Raw genomic sequence first — 13,404 nt, forward strand, 5'->3', positions numbered from 1 at the left:
CCCACCTCAAACAAGTATACTGCTTTGGAAAATGTGGGGGGCAATGGACTCTCAGGAATGTAGCACTGACAGCCAGGTTTCTGATAGTGAGACTGGCTTTAATGTAACAAGGGGTCCACCAGATTCTAAACAATCTATTGTAATAGGGGAGTCTCTAGTCAGAGGCACAGACAATGATTCTGCGGCTAAGAGTGAGACATTGGAATTGCCTCCCTGGAGCCAGGATCAAAGATGTCTTGGAGATGGTGCAGAATATTCCCAAAGGGGATAGGGACCAGCAGGAGGTTGTTGTTCCTAATGGAACACTCAAAATAGGAAGAGAAAAAGACGAGATTCTGAGGAGAGAATACAGGGAGTCAGGCCAGAATTTAAAAAGGAGGTCCTCAGGGGTAGTAATATCTGCAATACTCTCAGTTCCATGAATTAGTGAGGGTAGGAATAGGAGAATAAAGCAGTTTAATGCTTGGCTTAGGAGCTGGTGCAGGGAAGAAAGATTCATGTTTTTGGATAATTGGAATGTCTTCTGGGGTTGAAATGACCTGAATAAGAAGGATGGATTGCATCTGAAATGGAAGGGGACTAATATACTGGTGGGGAGATTTGCTGTAGCTGCTCGGGAGCATTTCAACTACAAAGGGAAAGTGGGAATCAAGGAGATAATGAAGAAAGAGATCAGTCTGAGATTGGTCCAGTTGGGAAAAGGAGTAAGTCAGACAGACAGGGCAGGCAGGAACAACATAGAGAACAAGGTAGGACTGTTAAATTAAACTGAATTTATTTCAATGCAAGAAGCCTGACAGGCAAGGCAGATGAACTCAGGGCACGGTTTGGAACATGGAACTGGGATATCATAGCAATTACAGAGACGTGGCTCAGGGATAGACAGGACTGGCAGCTTAATGTTTCAGGATACAAATGCTATACAAAGGATCAAAAGAGGATGAGAGAAGAGAGGGAGTGGTGTTTTTTTTTATTAAGGACAACATTACGGCTGTATTTAAGAAATATATTCTTGGGAATAAATCCAGAAAAATTATTTTGGTAGAAGTGAGAAAGAAGAAAGGGATGATTACCTTATTGGGATTGTACTATAGATCCTCAAATGTCAGTGGGAAATTGAGAACCAAATTTGTAAAGAGATCTCCTTTACGTATAAGAATAATAGGGTGGTTATGGCAGGGGATTTTAACTTTGCAAATGTATACCAGGAATTTGCTTAATGTGTACGAGAAGGTGCAAAACTTGACCTACCCTTAGGATTGAGGTGTTAGTGGGGTGGAAGACTTTGGGTCCATTCACCATAATTCTCTTAGTTTTAAGATAGTGATGGAAAAGAATAGACAGCATCAAAAAGTTGAAGTGCTAAATTGGAGGAAGGCTAATTTTGACGATATTAGGCAAGAACTTTCAAAAGCTGATTGGGGCAGATATTCACAGGTTAAAGGATTCTGGAAAATGGGAAATCTTCAAGAATGAGATAATGACAGTACAGATACAATATGTTTCTATTAGGGTGAAGGGCAAGACTGGCAAGTGTAGGGAATGCTGGATGACCAGAGAAATAGAGGTTTTGGTTAAGAATAAGGAAGAAACATATGTCAAATATAGACAGCAGAAATTGAATGATTCTTTAGACGAATATTGGTGCTGGATCCACTGCTTTTCATCATTTATATAAATGATTTGGATGTGAACATAGGAGATATGGTTAGTGAGTTTGCAGATGACAACAAAATTGGAGGTGTAGTGAACAGCGAAGAAGGTTACCTCCGAGTACAATGGGATCTTGATCAGATGGGCCAAGGAGTGGCAGATGGAGTTTAATTTAAATAAATGTGAGCTGCTGCATTTTTGAAAAGCAAATCATGGCAAGACTTATACACTTTATGGTAAGGTCCTGGGGAGTGTTGCTGAACAAAGAGACCTTGGAGTACAGGTTCAGAGTTCCTTTAAAGTGGAGTCACTGGTAGGCAGGATAGTGAAGAAGGCAGTTGGTATGCTGCTTTTACTGATCCGTGCATTGAGTTGAAACATCAAGTTGTGGCCGTACAGGACATTGGTAGGCCATTTTTGAAGTACTGCGTGCAATTCTGGTCTCCCTGCTATAGGAAGATTTTGTGAAACTTGAAAGGGTTCAGACAAGATTTACAAGGATGTTGCCAAGTTTAGAGGATTTGAGCTGTAGGGAGAGGCTGAATAGGCTGAGGCTGTTTTCCCTGGAGTGTCGGAGTCTGAGAGATGACATTATAGAGGTTCATAAAATTATGAGGGACAGGGGGAGGGTGAATAGGCAAGGTCTTTTCTCTGGGGTGGGGAAGCCCAAAACTAGAAGGCAAAGGTTTAAGTTGAAAGAGGAAAGATGTAAAAGGGACTTATGCGGCAACTTTTTCATGCAGAGGGCGGTGCATGTATGGAATGAACTGCTAGAGGAAATGGTAGAGGCTAGTACAAATACAATATTTAAAAGGAATCTGGATGAGTATATGAACAGGAAAGGTTTAGAGGGATGTGAGCCAAATGAGAGCAAATGGGACTAGATTTATTGAGAATATCAGATCAGTATGGACAAGTTGGAACGAATGGTCTGTTTCTGTGCTGTATATCACTATGACCTTAACCAAGCTTTTGACTACTTGAGTTAATAACTGAGTGGCTTGGCATCACATTCATTTCATAAAGCTCCTGTGAATTACATTGGGACCTTTTATTACTTTAAAGTCACTATACAAATATAAGTAGTTGTTGTTAAGTGTCCACTGGTATGGAAATTGTGAATCCCATCTCATGGTTTAAAAAAAACAATTTATCTGGTGGTTCACCTCATTCTTTTCTATTCACATTTTGATAGGTGTATGTTAACCTGCTTCGTTTTCCTTTTATTTACAAAAGTCACGACGACGTATTGAGGGTACTTCAATGAATGCGAGGCCCTTTGGGACCTTTCTGAGGGGTTGAGTGCTAGGGTGACTCATGACTGCAAGCTTTTGTTTGGGAGGGTGGAATCACAGCATCATTTCGATTGTGGGACTTTGAGAGAAGTTTTTTTTTCCCCTTTGGAAGAGTGTTTGGTGAAAAAGAAGAATGCAGGTGAGGGTGATGGAGTGGGGAGCTGGAGGTGCAGGGTCAGGGTGGCCCCTTTAAGCGGGATGATTGACGGGGTTCTTGCAGTGTTTGTCTAGATTAATCCAGTCCGCCCTCGCTCCCGTGCTCGAGCAGGGACACGAGCCTTGGAGCTTCAAGAATCCGGAGGAGGGGAAGGTACAGTGTTTATATCAAAATCTTCAGCCCTTCAACTCCTCATCCGCATATTTTTTTTGATGTCCCCCTCGTTTCCCTGGGCAGAAAGGGAGCGGGTCTGTCTGTGTGTGTGTTTTTTTTTGAATATATTGTGCGTGTGTGGAGTTGGTTTTCTCTTTTATTTCTGTTTGGGGCGCTCGCTATCACAATGCTAGATCGGCGGGGGTTTCTCTCTCTCTCTCTTTGCTAGAACCGTCTCCAGCGCTCCGCCTAGACAGAGACAAAAACCCACATTAGATAGGCACTCCAGCGAGGCCCGGAAACCATTGCTAAGGTGCAGAGGGAGGGAATATAAATATGAAATTGTTGAGGTGGAAGTTGGCGCTGGTGTGTGCTCTTCTGGAGCAGCAGTGTTGCTGTTCTCTGTGCGTGTGTGTTACTCTTTGTTCAGGGCAAATCTAGAGCAGGCTTGGCTTTGTTCCATTACAGCACTAGGCCCAAAAAGGCTGCAGTCTGGCTCCATTTACCAACACATTACAAATGATGACTCCCACATTTGTATTTCACAGGTTCGTTTTTCTTACGCTTTGAGAATTATTTGTGTAGTAACTTGGTAAGGAATTTCGTAACGTTTTCGACTTGCAGAACTGTTGATAGTAGGAATTGATATCCTAAATTGAACTCTCTCTTTCTTTTCCACAACCGAACCCCCCCCCCCCCCCCGTCCTGGTCTTTCACAACAGATGCTGGATGAGTTATTTAAAGTACCACTGGACTGATTTGTACATGTTATTTTTAGTTCGTCCGTCTTACTGCAAGTTCGTTGGTGATGAATTTTAAAATGGTTGTATGCATTGAATGAGTGTCCTTTTAGTTGTGCTGTAGCATTTTGTGGAACACCAGAACACTACGTACATGCTGTTCAATTTTTGCTCATGTATAGTTTCAATCATGTCCCTTTTTTAACTCCTGCAGTTTTGCATTAGTCACTTTATTGGACACTGAAATGATGGCAAGTGTTTCTTTACACACACACACACTTTTGCATACTAACTTTATCTATTTAGTCCTGTGGAGCAAAATTAAGAACAAATGAAGTGGGGCTTTTCAACACATGATATAGTAATTTAAGTACAGATATGACTTGAGATAAGGTTCTACAAATAACAATTTTATAGTCCTAAGTAATTTCTATTGACGTGATATTGAAAGAAAATTATTCAGCTGCCTTTGTGTATAAGGAGAATGTAAAAACTTTCATATTTTTCAAAATATGTTTCAGATTTGACTTTTGGGATAAACATCCACCTTCATTAACATAATACTATACAGTTAAAGACGTTGCTGTGAACTTGTAATAAACAGAGACCCAACAATATAAGTAAATTAAAATGTCCTTATGAAACAGTGCAGATTACAGCAGTGATGACTTAATCAATGCTAATGCTTTTTAAACACAACTTTGTTCTCATTTCCAATATCTCATCCACACTGCTGAAAGAAGCACGGCTTCTGTTCTTCTTTGAAGTGGTATGGAAATAGTTTTTTCATATCAGGTGAGTGCGTTACTGTGGCCTTCGGTGATGCAGAGATTTTGTTAACGTTCTTTAATCAGAAACGCCAAATGAAATATGAAACAATCCATAGAACATAGAGAACTGAAATGAAGGAATTTATTTGTCAGGGAGGGATGAGAAGGAATGGGACTAATAGTCTCTCCTATAGAGTGATTCTGTCCTGGTTCTGTCAGAATGAAAGACAATAATTCATCAACACTACTTCTATCAATCATCATTTGATGTCCTTCATCTGAAGGGACACTATTTAAAAATGCTCTAATTATTTCACATCACAAGTTTTGGTAAAAATTGTTTTAATTCTCAGTGTGCTTTGTAGTCTATAAGGAATATTTGAAATGAGATCAGAGAGCAGTGTAATACTAATCTTGGTAGAAGTACCAAAAGAATTGAATTGTTACTGTTTTGATTTTCGCTAAATTCTCAAGATATTCTCCTTCAAACATGCCTCACTCTAAAGTTATCACAACCTGACAGAAGTGAACAGTTTATTTTTAATTTCGAATTGCTGTGATTCTGTCCATGATTTTGCACCTTTTGAAGCAGATAAAAAACTGCATGCATTTAATTTTTGTAGTTTCTACCAGTGATCACTTGCAGAAGAAAAATATAAATATATTGAATTGTTTGTGCTGCATATTCTTTTAGGCGTGCTGTCCCGTACTCCACGTGAGCTGTTTCTCATTTCAAGAATCTCTCCTCGTTCTTTTTGTGTGAAAATGTCAAAAGTCTGTAGATAGGGCTAAGTATTTTTGCATACAGATGTCATGAACAATGGAATCTAAAATTTTAGCACTTTTGATTTGAAGCCACACTGACTTGTGTTTATTTTCTTTCCTAAAACATTTACCTGAAATTCCTTTTTAGAAGATTCAAGATACCAGATTTATATATTTGAATTCTTAACCCCACCCATGCCAGTACTGGCTTTAGCATTCAAAATGGCCATCTGGCCTTTCTGCACAAAGAAACAAAATCCAGGGAGTCTGCAAATCTGTCACAGTTGGTACAGCAGCCTGAGTGGATGCTCGATTGCTGTTTGGACCCATCTGTCAAATAGCCTGATCTGCAACAATAAAAAATCAAAGTCGAGACGGGGTCAATAGATAATGACTTATGTTTGGTGCCTTCTGATGTGCTCAGAGAATGTTTGCATAATTATGAGATTGTACTGTGCAATTCTATTTTCTTTAAAAGGTGATTTTCCATTAGCTATAATCATAGATTCTTTTGTCCTAGATGGTCAAAGGTTAAGAGTTGCTTGTGTGAAATGGGTACATTTTGTCAATGGAAAACAACAATCTGTGCATATTGTACAAATCCTGGTTAGAAATTGGTGTCACTGTTTGAAGCTAAAAATACCAAGTTTGTCATGTATCAGGGTCAAATCTTCACTCTGATTTACCTCCTAGCTAAGAAATCTCCAAAGATCATAGGCTAAGTTGCAACCAAATTGACATTACAACCATCAATTGTTATCACTCAATCCTCGGGCTATGATATTATGACAACTCCGTGCTTGAGAAAGGTGCTAATGGAGCCTTCAGTTTACAAATCTTGGATGGAATTCTGGTTTTATAAGTTAAAAGTTGTTGAAGGAAAGATAAATGTTTACCAAAAATAAGAAGTCTTCTGGAGGCAGCTTTGCAGCTTTAGAAAATAAGAATGATAAATAAATCAATATTGCTAATTTTTAAAAATCTGAGAACATAACAAATAATAGGTAAAGTGGTTTAAATCTGACAAATGAAGCCCTAATTGAAATATATGGAGAAAAAGTGTGGGTCTGTATTGCAATATCAGTTCTGCAGAATGTAGCATCTGTTAGAAATATAATGTTTAAATTAAGATTTGAAATAAAAAATAAGTGCTAGCTCAATTTTTTTTACAAATGCAATGATGATGGGTAGAAGCTTTGTAATTGTAACTGTTTTTGTAAAAAGTGGAGTTTTGGGGTCTTGTCTCCAATCCGTGTTACTTTATATGAATAAGTATAGGGCAAACTGGCTCATCGCTGTTATTTTTAAAAACCATTCTAATGAAAGGTTAGAAATTGTCCTATATTGCACTATTCAACATATTTTGTTTCTATTACCTAGTAGAAAGTACTGTTTTGAAAATTTTAATGGGTGATGAGTCGAGGCCCCTTGTTTAGGACATTAGAAAGATTTTAAAAGTTTTGATTGCATAACACCAAACTAGAGTTCTGAAAACCTGAAAAATGATAAGACAATGGAAAGGCTGGAGTTTGCGTCCCTGGAAAAGAGTGAGTTAAAATACATGTCCTTCAGTGAGCATATGTTTGAGAATGTTCTGGAGCGAAGTAAATTCTGGGGGCAATGCCTTGGCCATCTCTTTGTCATCAGTGTTTTTCCATCCACAAAATCACATGGGTATGCAGCAAACAATCCATTTCAGAATGCTGCACCTTTTGATTCAGGGGACAATCCTTGAGAAGTAGGTTGTCTTCTATTTAAGAAACATGGTAAGGAAAAGCCAACAACTATAGACCGGTGAGCCTGATATCAGTGATGGGCAAATTGTTGGAGGTAATCCTGAGGGCCAGGGTTTACATGTATTTGGAAAGGCAAGGACTGACTGGGGATAGTTAACATGGCTTTGTGCGTGTGAAATCATGTCTCATAAACTAGTTTGAGTATTTTGAAGAAGTAACAGGATTAATGAGGGCAGAGCGGTGGATATGATTTACATGGATTTCAGTAAGATGTTTGACAAGATTCTACATGGTAGACTGGTTAGCAAAGTTAGTTCACAGAGTAGAGAGAGAACTAGTGAATTTGGTACAGAACTGGCTCAAAGATAGAAGACAGAGGGTGGTGGTGGAGGGTTGTTTTTCAGACTGGAGGCCTGTGACCAGTGGTGTGCACCAAGAATTGGTGCTGGGTCTACTGCTTTTTGTCATTATATACATAATTTGGGAGTGAACTAGGAGGTATAGTTAGTATGTTTGTAGATAATACCAAATTGGAGGTGTAGTGGACAACGGGACCATGATTGGTTGGGGCAATGGGCCAAGGAGTGGCAGATGGAGTTTAATTTAGACAAATGTGAGGTGCTGTATTTTGGAAAGGTAAATAAGGGCAGGACTTTTACACCTTAATGGTCAGGTCCTGAGGAGTGTTGTTGAACAAAGATGTTGGAATGCCGGTTCATAGTTCCTTGAAAGTGGAGTCACAGTTATATAGGATAGTGAAGAAGACATTTAATGTATTTGTCTTTATTGGTTTTTGCATTGAATATAGGAATTGGGAGGTCATGTTCCAGCTGTACAGGACATTGATTAGGCCATTATTGGAATATTGTGTGCAATACTGGTATCCCTCCTAGAGGAAGAATGTTAGAAACGTGAAAGGGTTCAGAAAAGATTTCGAAGGATTTGCCAGGAATAGAAGGTTTGAGCCATAGGTAGAGACTGAATAGGTTGGGGCAACGTTGTCTGGAGCGTCAGAGATGGAGGGGTGACCTTCTATAGAGGTTTATAAAATCATGAGGGTTCTCCAATTTAGAACTCCTTGGAGCTTCATGTGCAACTATTAGTGAGACAGATATATAGCACAAAACAGACCCTTCAGTCCTACTCGCCCATGCCAACCAGATATTCTAAATTAATCTAATCTCAGTTGCAAGCATTTGGCCTACATCCCTCTGACCCCTTCCTATTCATGTACGCATCCCGATACCTTTTAAAATTAGGCAAGAACTTTTGAAAGCTGATTGGGGGCAGAGGTTCACAGGTAAAGATACGGCTGGAAAATGGGAAGCCTTCAGAAATGAGATAACGAGAATCCAGAGAAAGTATATTCCTGCTAGGGTGAAAGGAAAGGCTGGCAGCTATAGGGAATGCTGGGTGACTAAAGAAATTGAGGGTTTGGTTAAGAAAACGAAGGAAGCATGTGTAAGGTATAGACAGGATAGATCGAGTGAGTCCTTAGAAAAGTATAAAGGCAGTAGGAGTTTACTTAACAGGGAAATCAGGAAGGCAAAACGGGGTCATGAACTAGCTTTGGCAAATCAAACACAAGGGTAACAAGGGAGAAAATAGGGCCCCCAGGAGGGATGGGGGGGAGGTGGGATACTAAATGATACTTTGCATCAGTATTTACTGTGGAGAAGAATATGGAAGATATAAACTGTAGGGAAATAGATGGTGATACGTTGCAAGATGTCCAAATTGCAGAGGAGGAAGTGCTGGATATTTTGAAACGCATAAAGGTGGATAAATCCCCAGGTCAGGTTTAGCTTAGAACTCTTTGGGAAGCTAGAGAAGTGATTGCTGGGCCTCTTGCTGAGATATTTGTATTATCGATAGTCACAGATGAGGTGCTGGAAGACTGGAGGTTGGCAAACGTGGTGCCACTGTTTAAGAAGGATGGTAAGGACAAACCAGGCAACTATGGATTAGTGAGTCTGGTGTCAGTGGTGGGCAAGTTGTTGGAGAGAATCCTGAAGGACAGGATGTACATGTATTTAGAAAGGCAAGGACTACTTAGGAGTAGCCAACATGGCTTTGTGCATGGGAAATCATGTCTCTCAAACTTGATTGTTACTTGCTCAAAAAACTCAATATTTATGAGGGCAGAGCGGTAGATGTGCTCTTATAGGGATGGGAGATTGATTAGCAAGGTTAGATCTCACGGAATTCAGGGAGAACTAGCCATTTGGATACAGAACTGGCTCAAAGGTAGAAGACAGAGGGTGGTGGTGGAGGGTAGTTTTTTAGACTGGAGGCCTGTGACCAGTGGAGTGCCACAAGGATCGGTGTTGCTACCTCTACTTCTTGTCATTTACTCAAATGATTTGGATGTGAGCATAAGAGGTACAGTTAGTAAGTTTTCAGACGATACCAAAATTGGAGGTGTAGTGGACAGCAAAGAATGTTACCTCAGATTACAACAGGATCTTGACCAGATGGGCCAATGGGCTGAGAAGTGGCAGATGGAGTTTAATTCAGATAAATGCAAGCTGCTGCACTTTGGCAAAGCAAATCTTAGCAGGGCTTAAATACTTAATGGTAAGGTCCTAGCGAGTGTTTCATGAACAGAGACCTTGGAGTGCAGGTTCATATCTCCTTGAAAGTAGAGTTGGTGGTAGAGGATAGTGGAAGAGGCATTTGGTATGCTTTCCTTTATGGGTCAGAGTATTGAGTACAGGAGTTGGGAGGTCATGTTGCGGCTGTACAGGACATTGGTTAGGCCACTGTTGGAATATTGCGTGCAATTCTGGTCTCCTTCCTATCAGAAAGATGTTGTGAAACTTGAAAGGGTTCTGAAAACATTTACAAAGATGTTGCCAGGGTTGGAGGATTTGAGCTTTAGGGAGATGCTGAACAGGCTGGGGCTGTTTTCCCTGGAGTGTCGGAGGCTGGGGTGACCTTTGATAGAGGTTTACAAAATTGAGGGGCATGGATAGGGTAAATAGCCAAAGTTTTTGCCCTAGGTTTGGGGAGTCCAGAACTAGAGGGCATAGGTTTAGCGTGAGAGGGGAAAGATATAAAAGAGACCCGAGGGGCAACTTTTTCTCACAGAGAGTGATACGTGAATGGAATGAGCTGCCAGAAGAAGTGGTGGAGGCAGGTACAATTGCAACATTTTAAAAGGCATCTGGATGGGTATGTGAATAGGAAAGGTTTAGAGGGATATGGACCGGATGCTGGCAGGTGGGACTAGATTGGGTTGGGATATCTGGTTGGCATGAACGGGTTGGACCGAAGGGTCTGTTTCCATGCTATACATCTCTATGACTCTATGTTGTAGATTGTTCTAAATGTTGATATCTTTTGTTGGCTACTGGTCATCATGCTAATTGCATGTGAAATCAGTCGTACACCACAGAAGAAGCCATTCGACCCATCAAGCCTGTACTAACCTGTCTACGCTAATTACAGTTTCCAGCACTTAGCCCATACTTTTGAATGTTATGACACTTCAGGTGCTCATCCACACATTTTTTAAAGGTAATGAGGTTTCCTGCTTCTACTGCCCTCTCAGACAGTGCATTCCGTATTCCCATCAAACTCAAACTCCTGTCCACACCTCTTGCACTGTACCTTTTTAAAGTTATGCTCCCTTGGTATTGAATGTTCAGCTAAAAGGAACAACTCCTGTCCATACCCCTCAATCTGATACACTTCAATCAGGCCTCCCTGATCTATTGGGTTTAATGGGTAAGCAAATGCCACCACTTTGAAATACATTTACTCTTTAGTTGGGATGATCTCCAAAATCAGCATAACCATGTTGTTATAGGGTGTTTATTCATAGAATTGGAGTCAAAAACAAATTCATGTTCTCTCTTTAGTACCATAACTTTAAGAATTTGCATTAATTCTTGCTGTAATTAGATGACCCAGTTTGGAGGAAAACGCTTAATGATTTTATGTCTTCTCACCATAACTCACTTAGTCTTTATTTTGGAGCAAATTAATGCAAGTGCTGGAATTTGTACTGAAAACAAAAAAAGTGCTGGACATCAGAGTGGGTTAGGCAGCATCCATGGAGAGAGAGCAAGCTAACGTTTTCAGTCTGGATGATTCTTCACCGCTGATGTGAAAATTTGTGGAGGAAGCAGCATTTATGTAAAATATTGGGGGTGGGAGGGGATGTTGGAACCATTCAAGGGAGAGATTGCTGAAAGTGCAAATTATTTGCCAAACAGGAAAGAACAGAGTCCCATTGTAGGAACAAATTATCGCAGATTGGAATCTGTACTGAAGATAACAAATGCTGGAGATCACAGTAGGTCAGACAGCATCCATGGAGAGAGCAGTGTTTTGAATCTAGATGACTCTTCAGATGAAGAGTAGGGGTGGGGGGAATGGAGAGACATCATGGTGACAGAGAATGCAACAAGTAAAGCGAAAACAAAAGGGTAGGAATGAGTGCGGGTTCACGATCTGAATGTGCTGAACTCCATATTAAGTCCAGAAGGTTGTAAGGTGCTTAGTCTGAAGATGAGATGTGTTCTGCAGCTTGCGCTGTGATTGGCTGACGCAATGCAACATGTATTAATTGGTCGAAAAGGACTGGGGAAATAGAAACAACTATTTATGCCTTCTGGCCTAAATCTGAAATGTGATAAATGTTTTGGGGAGGTTTGGGAAACCTAGGTGAAACCATCAGTCAAACTGTCTTTCCATATTTTTTTTTAAAAAATCATTATTCTAGACTCTAGTATCAAGGTAACTTTCAAGATTCTAACTTTTATAAAGGAGTTGAAATGCAAACATGAAATCTAGGAAATATTTGTTAGTCTTCATAGCACAGAAGAGGTCAGTTAGCTCCTGATACAAATCCATCCCTTTCTATTGGAATCCAATTAGCCCCTTGCCACTGGTCTCTCCCTGCAGCCCTGGAAGCTTGTTTCTCTCCTCTGCCTTTCCAAATTGATTTTGAAATCATTGTTTTATTTTTACCATTCTCTTTCTTGGTAAACACTGATGCAAAATACCTCCAAATTCTAGCATTTGTCTGTCTCAGCAAATAGCATCCCTTTTGTCCCTAATAGACTCCACCCCATCTCTCACTGTCTGCTTATTGTGAGCATGCTGGTGAAAGATTTTGGCGTTCCATTTTTATGTTGACTGCCATTCAACACTCTCATTCCCTTTGCCAGTCTGCCTTGAATCTTCTTTTCTCTTGTAAATGTTTGTAATTGGTTGGTTGGATTCTCACTTGAAGAATTCACTTGACTTGCATCATACACCCTTTTCTATTTCATCATTCTCATTTTACTTTTCATCTAAGGAGCCCTGCCTTTGGCTTCCCAACGTTTCACCCTTAGTGAAGTATATTTAACCTGATACACCTCATTCTTGAAGAACACTCTTTGTTCTTTTGCAGTTTTTCTTGTTAGTCTTTAGTTCCATTTTATTGTAGCCAAATCCTTAGAACTTCTAAAATTGGATGGATTTTATTTTAGGTTGTTTCTTGCTCATCTCCATTATGAATCTAAATCTTTTCTAATTCAGTGGTCAGTCATGCACAGTACCTGTTTCAATTCAACTGAAAATAAGTGACAGTCATTTGCTGGTTTGTGGTCACCTTGAGATAATCAGTCAACCTGTCTGACATTGGTGCATTTTCTATCGTTTGCCTCTCTCAATCAGAGTCCACTTCTCAACCAGTTGGCACTCTCCTCTCATGCAGTATAAAGTGCTGTTTTTTCCCTGCAAATTGTCCTGAGTGAAAGTCGGGCAGCATCTGAGAAGCAAGACAATTGATATTTCAACCATAAGCCCTTCAGGAATTCCTGATGAAAGGTTTATGCCTGAAACATTGATTCTTCTGCCCCTTGGATACTGCCTGACCTGCTGTGCTTTTCCAGTACCACACTATCAACTCTGATCTCCAGCATCTGTAGTCCCCAATTTCTCCTAATGAGTGAAAACTTTGCTGTGAAAACAAAAGCATTTTAATCAATGTTCTTGTGAAAATAGGATGGGGAAGGATCAGGTGTAGAAATGTGAAGATCATATGTTTGGTCTTGTTAAGAAAGCATATGGTGTTTTGGCTTTCATTAACAAGGGGATTGAGTTTAAGAGCTGCAAGCTTTTGCTACAGCTCTGCGAGTC

General features: G+C 40.1%; 1 protein-coding gene across 1 annotated transcript in view; it reads left to right on the forward strand.

Annotated features, from left to right (window-relative positions):
- Positions 1-3,213: 3,213 nt before the first annotated feature.
- zbtb26 (zinc finger and BTB domain containing 26) overlaps positions 3,214-13,404 on the forward strand; it is a 32,594-nt gene continuing 22,403 nt past the window's right edge. Inside the window, exon 1 of the mRNA XM_060841062.1 lies at positions 3,214-3,258. The gene's annotated coding sequence lies outside the window, so the exon portion shown is untranslated. The remainder of the gene's footprint in view (positions 3,259-13,404) is intronic.

This window comes from Hemiscyllium ocellatum, chromosome 21, assembly GCF_020745735.1.
Source record: "Hemiscyllium ocellatum isolate sHemOce1 chromosome 21, sHemOce1.pat.X.cur, whole genome shotgun sequence".
NCBI classification, from domain to species: domain Eukaryota; kingdom Metazoa; phylum Chordata; class Chondrichthyes; order Orectolobiformes; family Hemiscylliidae; genus Hemiscyllium; species Hemiscyllium ocellatum.